Genomic DNA, 12,376 nt, shown 5'->3' with positions numbered 1-12,376 from the left:
CAGGTCAACCGTCCGTATTTAGTAGTGCTAAGTAGAAAAAGCTGGTATGTAATGTGGAAGTACCTTAAACTGGAATTTATTTATGGCCAGCAGGGGGCGACTCTACTGGTTGCAAAAAGAAGTCTGACAGTATAGAAGTTTATGAGAACATTTTCCTTACTAGTTTCAAGCCTTCTTCAAAACAGCATAATGTTTATTTTGTAAATTATTTTCCATTGACAATTCGCTGCCAATGCGCTCACAACATTATTTAGTGTTCGGCTGCACGAAAAGACACTCTAAGGAGTAAGTTGTTAATTTTTCCCTGTAACTACTGTACATTACAAACAAACATTTTTTGCTGGCCAAAATTAGCACCGTTAACGTGAAAGTATGGATGCTCCTTGCTAACCACTTCTGGTTCCAAAGAACAAAATGGCGAAGGCCAAAACACCAAATTCAAGGCTTCAAAACGGTTGTCCACAAACCAATGGGTGACGCCACGACAATTACTTCCACTTCTTACATAGACAACAGTCTATGGTTTGGTCTCATGCAATATGTATGTTCTCGTTCAGAAGAAAGTTGGAAGAAGGAATGGATAGTTAAACAAAAAAGGCAAGTTTCCATCCAAATTCAATGCAAAGCCTCAACAAAGTTCGAGGAAAAATTAAAAGAAAATGCACATTAATGTGATTTCATCAACTGTTGCGATTATTAGGAGTTGGCATATCGAGATGAACAGTAGGGTGTTGCTGACTCTCTGATAGGGTGCCGTTAAAGGTTCAAAGTGTAAAACATGCCAGAATTTAAACTTAAAACAATAAAACAATGAAATAACATTATCAACAGTGTGAAGAGGTTACAGTGGTGACGTTATGTCAAAGACGTCTATGTGTTGTGTTGCAGAGATATCTACTGAGTTAGAAGTTTCATTATAGAGATACTTTACCAGCGATCCTGCTCAGCACCACCAACCAAAAGAGAAGCAACACAACAAGCTGTTATTTCCCTCATGAAAAGCTGCAAGCTGTTAATGACCCACAGCAGCTCTGAAACAATATGATTGGAGCAGATAGCATAAGCCTGTATTGATCTGTTTATAGAAATAATCTCGTCAAAAGAGTTTAAAGGTTTAACCATAAATCACAATCACAACATTGATTTATTGAGCTGCTCTATATGCAATCAGATGAACTATGGCCGATTCATTAATATCTTGGTAATTACACCACTAAACTGGAAAATGATAGTGAAACTAACGTTCAAATTATCAGTAAGTAACAATCATTTCCAAGAGGCTTATTAAATATCCGTCAGTAGTTGTGATTTTGGTGGCAAAATCAAATGTTTTGTTTGAACTGCAACCATCATTCAATCAAGAGAAAGAAATCACCAACGTTTAAATGTTTAAATGTTAAAAACTTTTTAATGCAAAAATGGGACAAAATGCTCTTTCAGTCTTTTATATCATATTAGACTAAATATCTTTTGCGTTTTGGACAGACATTCTTCACTATTCGGACATTATATAGACCAAACAATTAATCAATAATCAGCAAAAAAAAAATTCTACCCACTGGGCTTCAGTGAGGGGTTCATAAATCTTCAGAGAGATTGTCCTGCTTTTCTTTAGACCCCTCTCAACTATCCTTAGTAGCCCCTCATGCACCTTCTCTACGACCTCATCCTTCTGGACTGAGCTTGCACATGTTGCTCCATATTCTCTCTTTCCTTCTTACTCGCCTCACCCCCTCCCCTTCCTGCTGAAGGCCCAGACCAGGCCAAGCCAGGCCCGGCCCGACCTGCTCCCTGATGTAGAGCGATGGCTCATGAGCTGTAATCCACACAGAGATGTCAGGGAGCATATCACACATTCCCACAGTTCAGCTGCGCTCACCCCAGGTCTCTGCCACTGCTACAACACCCCCCACCCCACCTCTCACCCTCTCAACCTCTCCCCTTGTCTCCCTGAGGCCGCGTGACTGCAGGGGGGAAACAGCACAGAGGCTGAGGGTGTGGGGGGCTGCGGAGGTTTGCCGCACTCAGATTTACATCTGTCCCTCAAGAGAGATGAATAACCTTTTATGTGGAAACTGTCAGAGCTCTGTGACCTCATGTTTCAACTTCAATATCTGCTGGTGCCATTTTGTCACATTGCAAAAAGACTTGATAAAACGTCCAGTGGTACTCAGCACATTACATTCTGACAGGTGACGTGTGTCTGTATGTGTGTGTGTTGGGGGAGTGTGTGTTAAGGAGGTGGTAAGTAAAAGAAGCTGAAGGCAGGGATCTGGTCTTTCAGAAGGAGAGCTCAGTAAAAATTCCTTGGGGGAAAACACACATGCCACTCTGTGTTTTAGCAGTTTTATGGCCCGACTTTAGCGCCGTGCTGCATGAGAGAGATTGATGTACCTCTCAGAAGGACAATGTGCTGTATGACCGTCTGTGTCAGCTGCAACACTGTGTGTGTGTGTGTGTGTGTGTGTGTGTGTGTGTGTGTGTGTCATATAATACAATACATGCACAAATGATCTAATTGCTTCATACCTTCGGGTTTATTTTGTCCTTAAATGTGCAATCTATGTAAAAATTAATCTCAATACAAGTTGGGAAAGGCTAAACTTATTTTATCATGTTGCAAATATTAGAGCCGCAGAGTTGGAAGAAGTACTACGAATCTGCTTCAAGACTCTGGTGCTGGCCTACCGTGCTGTGAATGGATCAGCCCCTTCCTACATCCAGGCCATGGTCGAACCATACAGCCCAGCGCGTTCATTTCGCTCTGCGTCGACCAATCGGCTCGCTATTTCCCTCACTACGAGTGGGATCCAGATTTCCCTCAAACAAAACCCTCCTGTTTGCTATCCTGGCTCCAAAATGGTGGAACGACCTCCCCATTGATGTCAGGACAGCAGACAGTCTTCACACCTTCCGGCGCAGACTGAAACCTCACCTGTTTCGACTGCACCTCGGCGAATGAAGAAAACTAAATAACTGTTCTTTGTATGTTGCACTTATATTGCTTTGGCTTATTTATAGCTAAAAGTTGAATTTATATTCTATTGTTTCTGTATGTTGCACAAACTGGCTTATTTGAAGACAGTGTTCACTTATACGATTGTACCTATTTGAAGCTATTGTACTTACAAGATTCTTGCTGTTCAGAGTTGTATCTCCATGATTGTTTGCACTTTTTGTAAGTCGCTTTGGACAAAAGCGTCAGCTAAATGAACTATACCGTAATATATTGAATGCAGGACTTTTACATTATTTTCACATGTGGTGTTTCTGCTTTTTTACTTAGATCTGAAAACTTGTTTCATCACAACTACTTTAGATGTAGTCATTTGATCCAGTATCCAGTGTCCACCTTTGACAATTATGCAGATTGGCTCCTTTTAGAGTTTTATATAATTATATTTTATATTAATGGGCTATTATTGATGCATTGTGTCAGCAGCATTTTAATGTGGCCTATTTCTAACTAACATTTGAATACAATAATCTGTTAAATGAATTATGTGTCTTGTATACAGTATATCTATAAGATGATCACATGTGTAAAATCTAATCTTGTAAAATAACTACTAATAACAGTCATGAAATAAAAGTAGTGGATAAAAAGTGCAATACTTTCCTCCAAAATGTAATTTATTGCAAGTGTAATGTAGCCTCAAATGAAAACATTAAAATAGCAGTGCCTTAAAGTGCTTCTGTACAGTGCTTGTGTGAATGTGTCCAGTTACTTCCCACACTGCAGAGCTCATCACATTCATAACTTGAGCCTTCATGTGCCCTTGGCCTCTCTGAAGTTCAGCCTGGTCTTTTAACTCTCTCTAAGTATCCCTCTTTGTTCTAAATGACAGACAAGAACTATATCACAGTAAACCGCAATGACACTCAAAAGCAAGTATTTTTACAACCTGCAAGCATCAGTGACCAAATCTAAAAGATTGCTTAATTCCGCTGTTGACCTGATTAGGAGCCGGTGGATGTGTCTGCGAGAGGCAGCCAAGCCTTTTCAACTCAGCAAGGTGCCGGGGAGAGAGGGTAATGAGCTTTAAGCTGCACTGCTATGCCTCTCCCTGACTTTGCTTCGCCACCTTTCAAGTCCAAGCTTATTTTGAAGAGGAGGCTCAAAGCTATAAACCCTCATAGTACTTTTTGAGTTCACTTTGCCGAGCGGCTCTGAGAGAACTTTTGGATTTCTTTCCCCCTCTTGTTCTGTTTTAAGAAGGAAATCTTTTTGTTGTTTTTACTGAATCCCGTCAGAGCTAAAGAAGCCAACATTAGAAACAGAGGCATAAAAACTCAGGTTGAAACAGGTCACAGGACTTTTATTTAACATTGAGTTCTTACCATCCTTCATTCTGTCCACATGGGTGTCATAAGAACAAGTAATGTGTGGCAGTGTGTTTATCCATGTGTTTCATGCATGTGGGGAGTTTTGTGATGGTGTGTATGAAATCATAAACAGAGCCCGCTTGCTCCTCGCTTGCCAAGCGCCTTCCAAGGAGCCAACAAAACAATTGGGTTCAGTTGAATTTGTCACTACAAATTGACCCTAAAAACAATTAAGTCATAGGGACCATTAACTATGTATTACCATCATAAAACATGTTCCTGCGCTAGGAAAAGAAAAGGGGGTAAAACTGTGGTCACAGGAAATGAGGTAATAAGGACTGCACAGCTAGTCAACCTGTCTTGCCGCTGCACTGCCTCGCTGACCTGAGGGGAGCCAGATGAATTTTTTTTTCCGAAGTGGGGAAAGGGAAGGGAAGGGTGGCTTGAAGGGGTGAAGGGGTGGCGGGTCAGTGGGTGGGGGGGAGCAGGGGGATTTGAGCAAAGCACGCTCTATAATCTTGCACTCAGCCAAGCGATCTCATGATGCAGGAGGCTTAGCCACTGCAGTGAAAGCAATCTAATGGCCAATGAGTAATCAACACTATTGCCTGTCTCTACTAATATCCCTACGGCCTAGTCCGCTGAAGCAGGGAAAGTTCTCCAATCTAGGCTCTGCTTCACAGAAGGAAGGGGAGAGGGGAAAGAAAAAAAGAGTGTGAGACACACAAAATAGAGACATAAATATGCATTTGATTTACTTTTGGATGCGGCAAAGACTTCCTCTCCGACTATCAGGAGTAACATTTGTTTGGGAGACTTGGGCGGAATTTAAAAGCTGTCACATGGTTGATTTATTCCCATAAAGCAGTTATGATTTGCATGCTCCAAGCCCCTTTCCCAGCTTGCTTAAGAATTTCAGCGTAACCTGTATGACTATAATCAAGGGATCAACTGGAGGATAACAGAGAACATAATTCCTCAAGTCTTCTCTGGGCGAAAAAGCTAAACATGCACGGTGTCCACCTCTTCATTGTTTTTGGATTTCGGGTCCTGATTTTTCAGCTGTCCTGGCATGGCGTGCTGTGCGTGGCATGAGGGAGCACCGCTGAATCAGATGTAGTAATGAGAGGGAGAGGGGCTTGTTTGATTAGATTTATGGAATGCATTAAACAGGTTTTAGCTGGAAGGGTTAGGTGGCCTGGCAGCTGCGTAAGAACTCCTTTCCCTAGTTGTTATTTAACGTGCCAGCCCCACCCCTTCCACAGTGATGGTTGGATCCACCTGCCAGGTCACATGCTCAGCCAAGACCTAAGAATAGGTGGAGGCGAGGGTCGGGGAGGATACCCGCTTGTAATTAAATGAGTCTTCCATTCATATTTTTCTTGGTATAAGATATTCTTTGCTTCTTTTTCAGGAACTTCATGTTTTTTATGGCTCTCAGAATCACTTGTACAGTTTTGTCCTCAAGCCAAAGGAAACTTCAGCAGAGGAAACCTCAATCTCAAATGTAACTCTATTGGCTCCGTTTTCTTAGGATTGAATTAAATGGTTTTGGCAAAGCTCTGAATGGATGAAATGTTCAAATAAAAAACAATTCGTTCGGACGGTATCTCAACCAAAGGACTCCACAACACTGTTTTACTTTCGACTTAAATGAGCAGATGAACAGTGATGGCTATAAACAACTGAAACTTGAGCAGAAACCCCAGACCACCTTTATATCCCTCAGACCCATTGACTAGGGAATTAGTTGAGTTTATTGTACAATACATTTATACTAATAGACAGGAACATATTCTCATGCCAGCATAGCAGTGGCTTTTATAATTGGTTCAGTTTGCGATCTACCTTCTAAATTCATCTCTCATCGTTACTTTCATTAAGATTAGTCGCTAAAAGGTTTGACATGCCCATTTATTCAATACTCCCATCGTGACTTAACCGCATGAAGAAATTTTAATGTGACATTATAACCCAAACTGGGAGAATTATGTTACAGTCCAGGGTAAATATGTGGGTTCTGCTCCTAGCTAATAGCTCTATTGTTTTTCTTAATGTGTGTTTTATTTAATGTTCACTTCCTAATTGTGCTAAAATTGGTCTTGAGGTTTTGGTCCGGGATGAATGGGCTCAAAGTGGATCACTCCACCGAAGCCAGTGACAGGATCCATCTCTCAGAGAGAAGAATAGCAGTGAAAGCGGAAGCCAGCTAACCTCTGTCAAAACTGCCATCCATCACTCGGCGTTTTAACCCCGGCCACACTGAAAGACAGCCAATTACTTGGGCCAGTGGATGAAATAAATACGTCCTCACATTAGGGCCCATTACCAGACCTCTCTCTCCCATTTCTCCCCCTGGTCTGCGGAGGGACTGAGCGGTGGCTCGGCCCCAGACCATTATGTCTGTCTGAGATCTACCAAACTATAGCTCGCTGTTGAGAGGTCTCCATCCACACAGCCGCTGTGGAGCACTCTAACCGCTGAGCAAATGGACCAAACTACTCACTCTGACACTGACAGAAATATATCCCTGCAACAATCCCAGTCAGCGATTTTTTTGACTTTACTGTTGTCTCAATTTAATTCAAACTAATTTCTTCATTCATTCCTCAGCTCACCATTGCAACTTCACTTGCAAATATATGATTCCACTTGTTGATCATGTCTTCTAAACTCTGGCCCTTTAAGACACACAGCTTGCTCGCTATTTTGTCTGAATAAGCGTCTAAATTGTCTTTACATGAAAGCAACAATGGCAAATGGCAAACTTTTACCATGGCACAATGTAAAGACATCATTGATCTGATGCATTTTTCTGTCCGATTAAGACCACTGCAGTAACTTGTTACTTGAGTTTAATACATTTAAGTTTCTCCTGTGCACAAATACATTACAACCAGTTTAATTAAACTAGCTGTCACACACTGTCATCAAACTAATATTAACTATCCAGACAGAGAACAAAGTGTCGAAGTATGGAAGCATGAAATTATGAATATTTAGCAAATGGCTTTACAGCATGTGAGCAAATAAGAGTTAAGTGAGAGTCCCAACTTGTCTTGTCATGCTTTTTTACTGTTGGCCATTATACAATAAAGCTGCGAGAGAACAGAAAAGGATCTATTCATTCATATCATAACTCATCTCTATTTTTTTGCAGTGACCGTGCTACTTCTTGTCCACGAAGCGCTGAAGATCAGTACTGTGCAAGTTCACAGTTCACAACAGCTAGTTCAAAGTATAGTACACAAAGATTAAAATGAGGTAGTTCACGTTCACAGTTCACAATTTTTAAGTTTCCAGATCCAAATATTTCACATACATTTTTTCCCTTTAAAAAATAAATAAATACTGGTCGGATGCTTCAACTGGATGTTTCATTTCAACTCGGCTATGTTTGGATTTCTTTTTTCAGACCCGGCTGACACAATTTGCATAAAAACATATATTTTACATTGGAATCGGTACTAATTTGTTTATGTTTATTCATATAAACCAGTTTCAGCAGTACCGGGTGCCGTACATCCTCAGGTGCAGTAAAACACAGTACGTAAGCGACGTTAGCTCACGTTTATTAGTTGCAGACGGATACGCTCAGTCCACAGTTAACCAATATTATGAGCACGTTCATGCACAACACTGCTGAACATCGGGCAGCATCGTGGCTACTTCTATAACCGTCCTGTCATGCCTATATAAAGCCGTAATCAACATAAATGTAGAAGATATCTATCTGTAAGTCACAATGCCAAAAAGTAATTGTTTCAGCAATTAGATGAAAACAGCATTCTATGTATTCCAGGTTTATATGTAGCCACAGTGTATATTGACCTGCTATTATAATAGATTAGCATGGGAGTGCAGCCTAGCTGTTACCATTAGCTACAATGTCAAAAGAGAAAAGCTTTGACACTTCCCTATAGCTGCTTCTACCGTCTCTTCAGAGGGCTTGTGGAGAGGCTCTTCATCAATCCATTAACCACCTATGCTACTTAACTCCTTTTTGGTCCCATGGATCTGTATTTTAGTTGATTCCAGGTGTCCGAAGTTTACAGGCATCTAATTTTTTTTTTCTTTCAGAACAATAAACTCTGAGGGGCTCAAGTAAAGGGGGCCGAGTGGGGAAAGGGGGGGAGCCGAGGGAGAGGGGCTCCGTTTATTAGACAGCAAATAGCCGGCCAGTGGGTTTATGATGTGGAAGGTCATTGTTGGTTAATAAGTGGCCACATGAGTGCAGGCAGGTGCTGTGTTAACACCTCCTCTTAACTCGCCTTTCCAGCAGAGGCCATTCATCAGCCCGGTGTTAATGAAGGCCATATAATTAATAGGTGGATGGCAGAGAAAGCCCCCCCGAGTTAATCAATGCAGGCCTGTTTGAAGAGCAGGGCTAAGATGGGACACTAGGGTTTTCTAAAAGTGGGGGTTGGAGAGCATGGGCTTTTTAAGAGACATGCAGGTCACTGAGAAGTAGAGTGGGAACTCTGATGGCCTCCACTCCCAAGCTTTGTTCAGGTGTGTGATGTCACTGCATCTGCATGTCTGTCCAAAACAGAAATGGGTCAGCAGCGGCTAACCTGTGTGGAACGTAAAGCGTTAAGCAGTTTAAGATAAGGAGTTTTAGAAGAAAAGATGGAAGGAGCCGCAGTAACGTACACATTGTTTCAATGAAACAGCGCAGCGGTTCAAATGATTTAACCTTTTTTTTTCCTAGAGCCCAAACCATTTCTCTGGCCCCATGCTCACTCCTTCACCTGCACCTTATCTCCACAAATGGAGTGTTGACTTTCTGTTCTTCAAAGGAGGAATACTGTCAGGCTGCTGCTAATGGGGATCAGGAGAGGCTACTGTTCTGGGACTTGTCAAGCCCTGTCCAACCTGCCATCCTGCCCTGAAGTGTGGGAGCTATTTAACCTCTCCTCCTCTCTCTTTCTCACATTCTCTCATTTTCTCTCCACATCCCCACCCCCTTCTGTGCATTAACAATTTTTTTCTGTTCGTCTCCCTTTCTTCCCTCTCACGCGTTATGAATTTTTCCTCTCATACTTACTGCATGCCATCATCTGTCATGTGATTACTCAGGCAATGTGAGTTTCATTTAGGTAAGTCACTGCACTGTATGTGATCAGAGGCTTGCATTTTTGTGGAATGATGCCACCTCCTTCAGTACTGATCTGATGGGGAAAGCCGGTGGATTATCACCCCCACCCCCTTACACCACCACCCCCTACCCCCTTTTACTTCAACCACACACGCACACACATCAGACATACACATTGTTGTTTCTTTAGAATAACCTAAAGTTCTTCCACTGCAACAGAAGAAGTTTTATTTTTTATAGTCAAATTGTTGTGTTTGTGCATTTATATATATATATATATATATATATATATATATATAAATGCACAAACACAACAATATATATATATATATATATATATATGTGTGTGTGTGTGTGTGTGTGTGTGTGTGTGTGTGTGTGTGTGTACAGAGGTGGACAACGTACTCAGATCTTTTACTTATGTAAAAATAGTAATACCACTGTGTAGAATACTCTGTTACAAGTAAAAGTCATGCATTAAAAATTATACTTAAGTAAAAGTGTAAAAGTATTAGCATCAAAATGTGCTTAAAGTACAAAAAGTAAAAGTTGTCATAATGCAAAACGGTACATTTCAGAATAACATATATTGTTTATAATTATTATTGCATTAATGTATTCACTACTTTAATGTTGCAGCTGGTAAAGGTGGAGGTCATTATTTTTTACTATATACTGACAGGTAGCTTGTAAATTTCACCAAGGGGTCAATAAAGTTTTATAACCTATATTAATACATGATCAATTATTTATTTTATTTTGTTAATCTGAATCCTGAATACCTCATAATTGTACTTAAGTACAGTATTTAATAGAGTAAATGTACTACTGTTCACCACTGTGTGCTGTCTTGCTTGCATTCTTGTAATATTTCTATGGCTGTGCACAAATGTTAGTGTGGTGTCTACGTGCATGTATATGTCCCTGTGTGTGTGCTGTCCGTATGCACACTCTTATTTCTGCAGCCGTGCAGTGTGTGTGTGTGTGTATGTGTGTGTGTGTGTGTGTGTGTGTGTGTGTGTGTGTGTGTGTGTGTGTGTGTGTGTGTGTGTGTGTGTGTGTGTGTGTGTGTGTGTGTGTGTGGAGGAAGGCTTGGTAAAGGGGTGGGCAAAGCTTTACAATGGTCAACTGAAAAGAACCATTCTTTTATTCAGCAATTAACCCCATCTGGGTAAATAATACGCTGTTGTGCAGCCGAGCCGTCACTGTTATACGCCGAGCCCTGAACCCGAGAGCACTTCAAACGGCAGCCGGTCACCCAAACGATGACAAGATGCTGCAGAAACCGCTTTTCACAAAGTATATAATGCAAAGTATTGTGTTTCACTGTACAGTTTTAGAAAAGTAGGGGATACCCTAGAAAGAGGGATAGATGGAGAAAGAGGGAGAGGGTATAAGGGGAGAGAACGAGGGAGAGGGAGGAAGAGGGCTAAAGCACCGGTGATATCACAGATAACAAGTCTGGATGCACTTACCTGCCTGGAAACCTGATCTTATTATTTTAAATTCTGGGGGCTCAGGCAATTATAAACAGAGAGCAAGGGACTCTGCAGCGGGGAGGGAGGGTGGAGGTGGGGGTGGTTGGTGAGGAGTGAGGCTGGGAGGTATGGGCTGTCCCACTGCATGGATGTATGGTGTGAGAATTCAATTTGCTCATCTCCTGTTATCGTAACTCAATTTCCTCTTTCACACACACACACACACACACACACACACACACACACACACACACACACACACACACACACACACACACACACACACACACGCACAAGTTTGGCGGCCCATCCAGTCATCTGACGAGCGAGTGAACTTCCTCGAGGAGGAGTGCAGGTAATTAACGTCGATCAGGGCCGCTGCTCTGCAGATTTACGGTGAGAAGGAAGTGAATCTGATCTGGCGGACGTGAGAAACGGCGAAGAGAGGTAGGTTGACGGCGTGGAGGGGGCCCGAAGCCTCATTAAACAGAGGAACTGATCTTTCCACAGAGATCAGGGCCCGTCAGGATCCCCATTATGCTTCAGCACCTGGGGGCCCCGTTAGCTCCGCTCCCCCAAGCCTTTTGGAATGAAATTTGGCTTGAGGAGCGAGCCTCTTGTGCAGAACGCATAGTGCAGAGACTCATGGACACACGCCAAACCACTAAGGGATGCAATATTGGTGTCAACTGTCAAGTCACCTTCTCATACCCCAGCAGAAAAGCTACGATATGCAACTATTTTAACATTAAATGATGGATGGATCTGCAGGTGAACAGAGTTGTGGCTATATGAAAGTTATTATAGTAACAGCAATAGAAAGAAGTAAGAAAAGAAAGTTAGAAAACTGAACATGTGGTGAAAAATACGTCTGAGTCAGAATTGTTTTTGCTTGCAGAGACTGCACTTTTGTCTCTGAAGCTGCTTTTTAATACAACGTAAAAAACAATGTTTATTTTACGTAAAAATTAGTACTTGAGTGTCTTGCAGTACAAAAATGAAATGTAATTTATTTAGTTGATGAGCGTTAACGCCATGTCTACACAGGAGGTGTAGCATGAGCAACACTTTAGCAGAGCAGCAGCAGCTTCAGTGATGCGTTCATGCACAGTATTGAGCGTAGGTTGCCTACATTCTGGCATCGTTCGGAGCCCAACACACAATTGACTATGTTTACATGTACACTAATATTCTACTATTTTGACATTATATGACATTATTCTAAATATGATACGGGCCATGTAAACCGCATATTCCGTCTGGATATACCGATTAAGGCCTTTTTCTGATTAAGACATGTGCGATATGCTGATGTTATTTGATTAAGGAGCATTCTTTGGTCATGTATACAGCACATTTGGAATATGCATCTCCATTGGGTTTTTAGCGCAGTTCGCGTCACACAGCCTCTTGTTTGTTGAGGTCCAGCGCTGTGCGTTGCTCTGCTCGGGTGGAGATGCATGCCCAAAAGAAA

This window comes from Cottoperca gobio, chromosome 16 (genome assembly GCF_900634415.1).
Source record: "Cottoperca gobio chromosome 16, fCotGob3.1, whole genome shotgun sequence".
NCBI classification, from domain to species: Eukaryota; Metazoa; Chordata; class Actinopteri; order Perciformes; family Bovichtidae; genus Cottoperca; species Cottoperca gobio.
Note: the sequence above shows the minus strand (reverse complement) of the source record.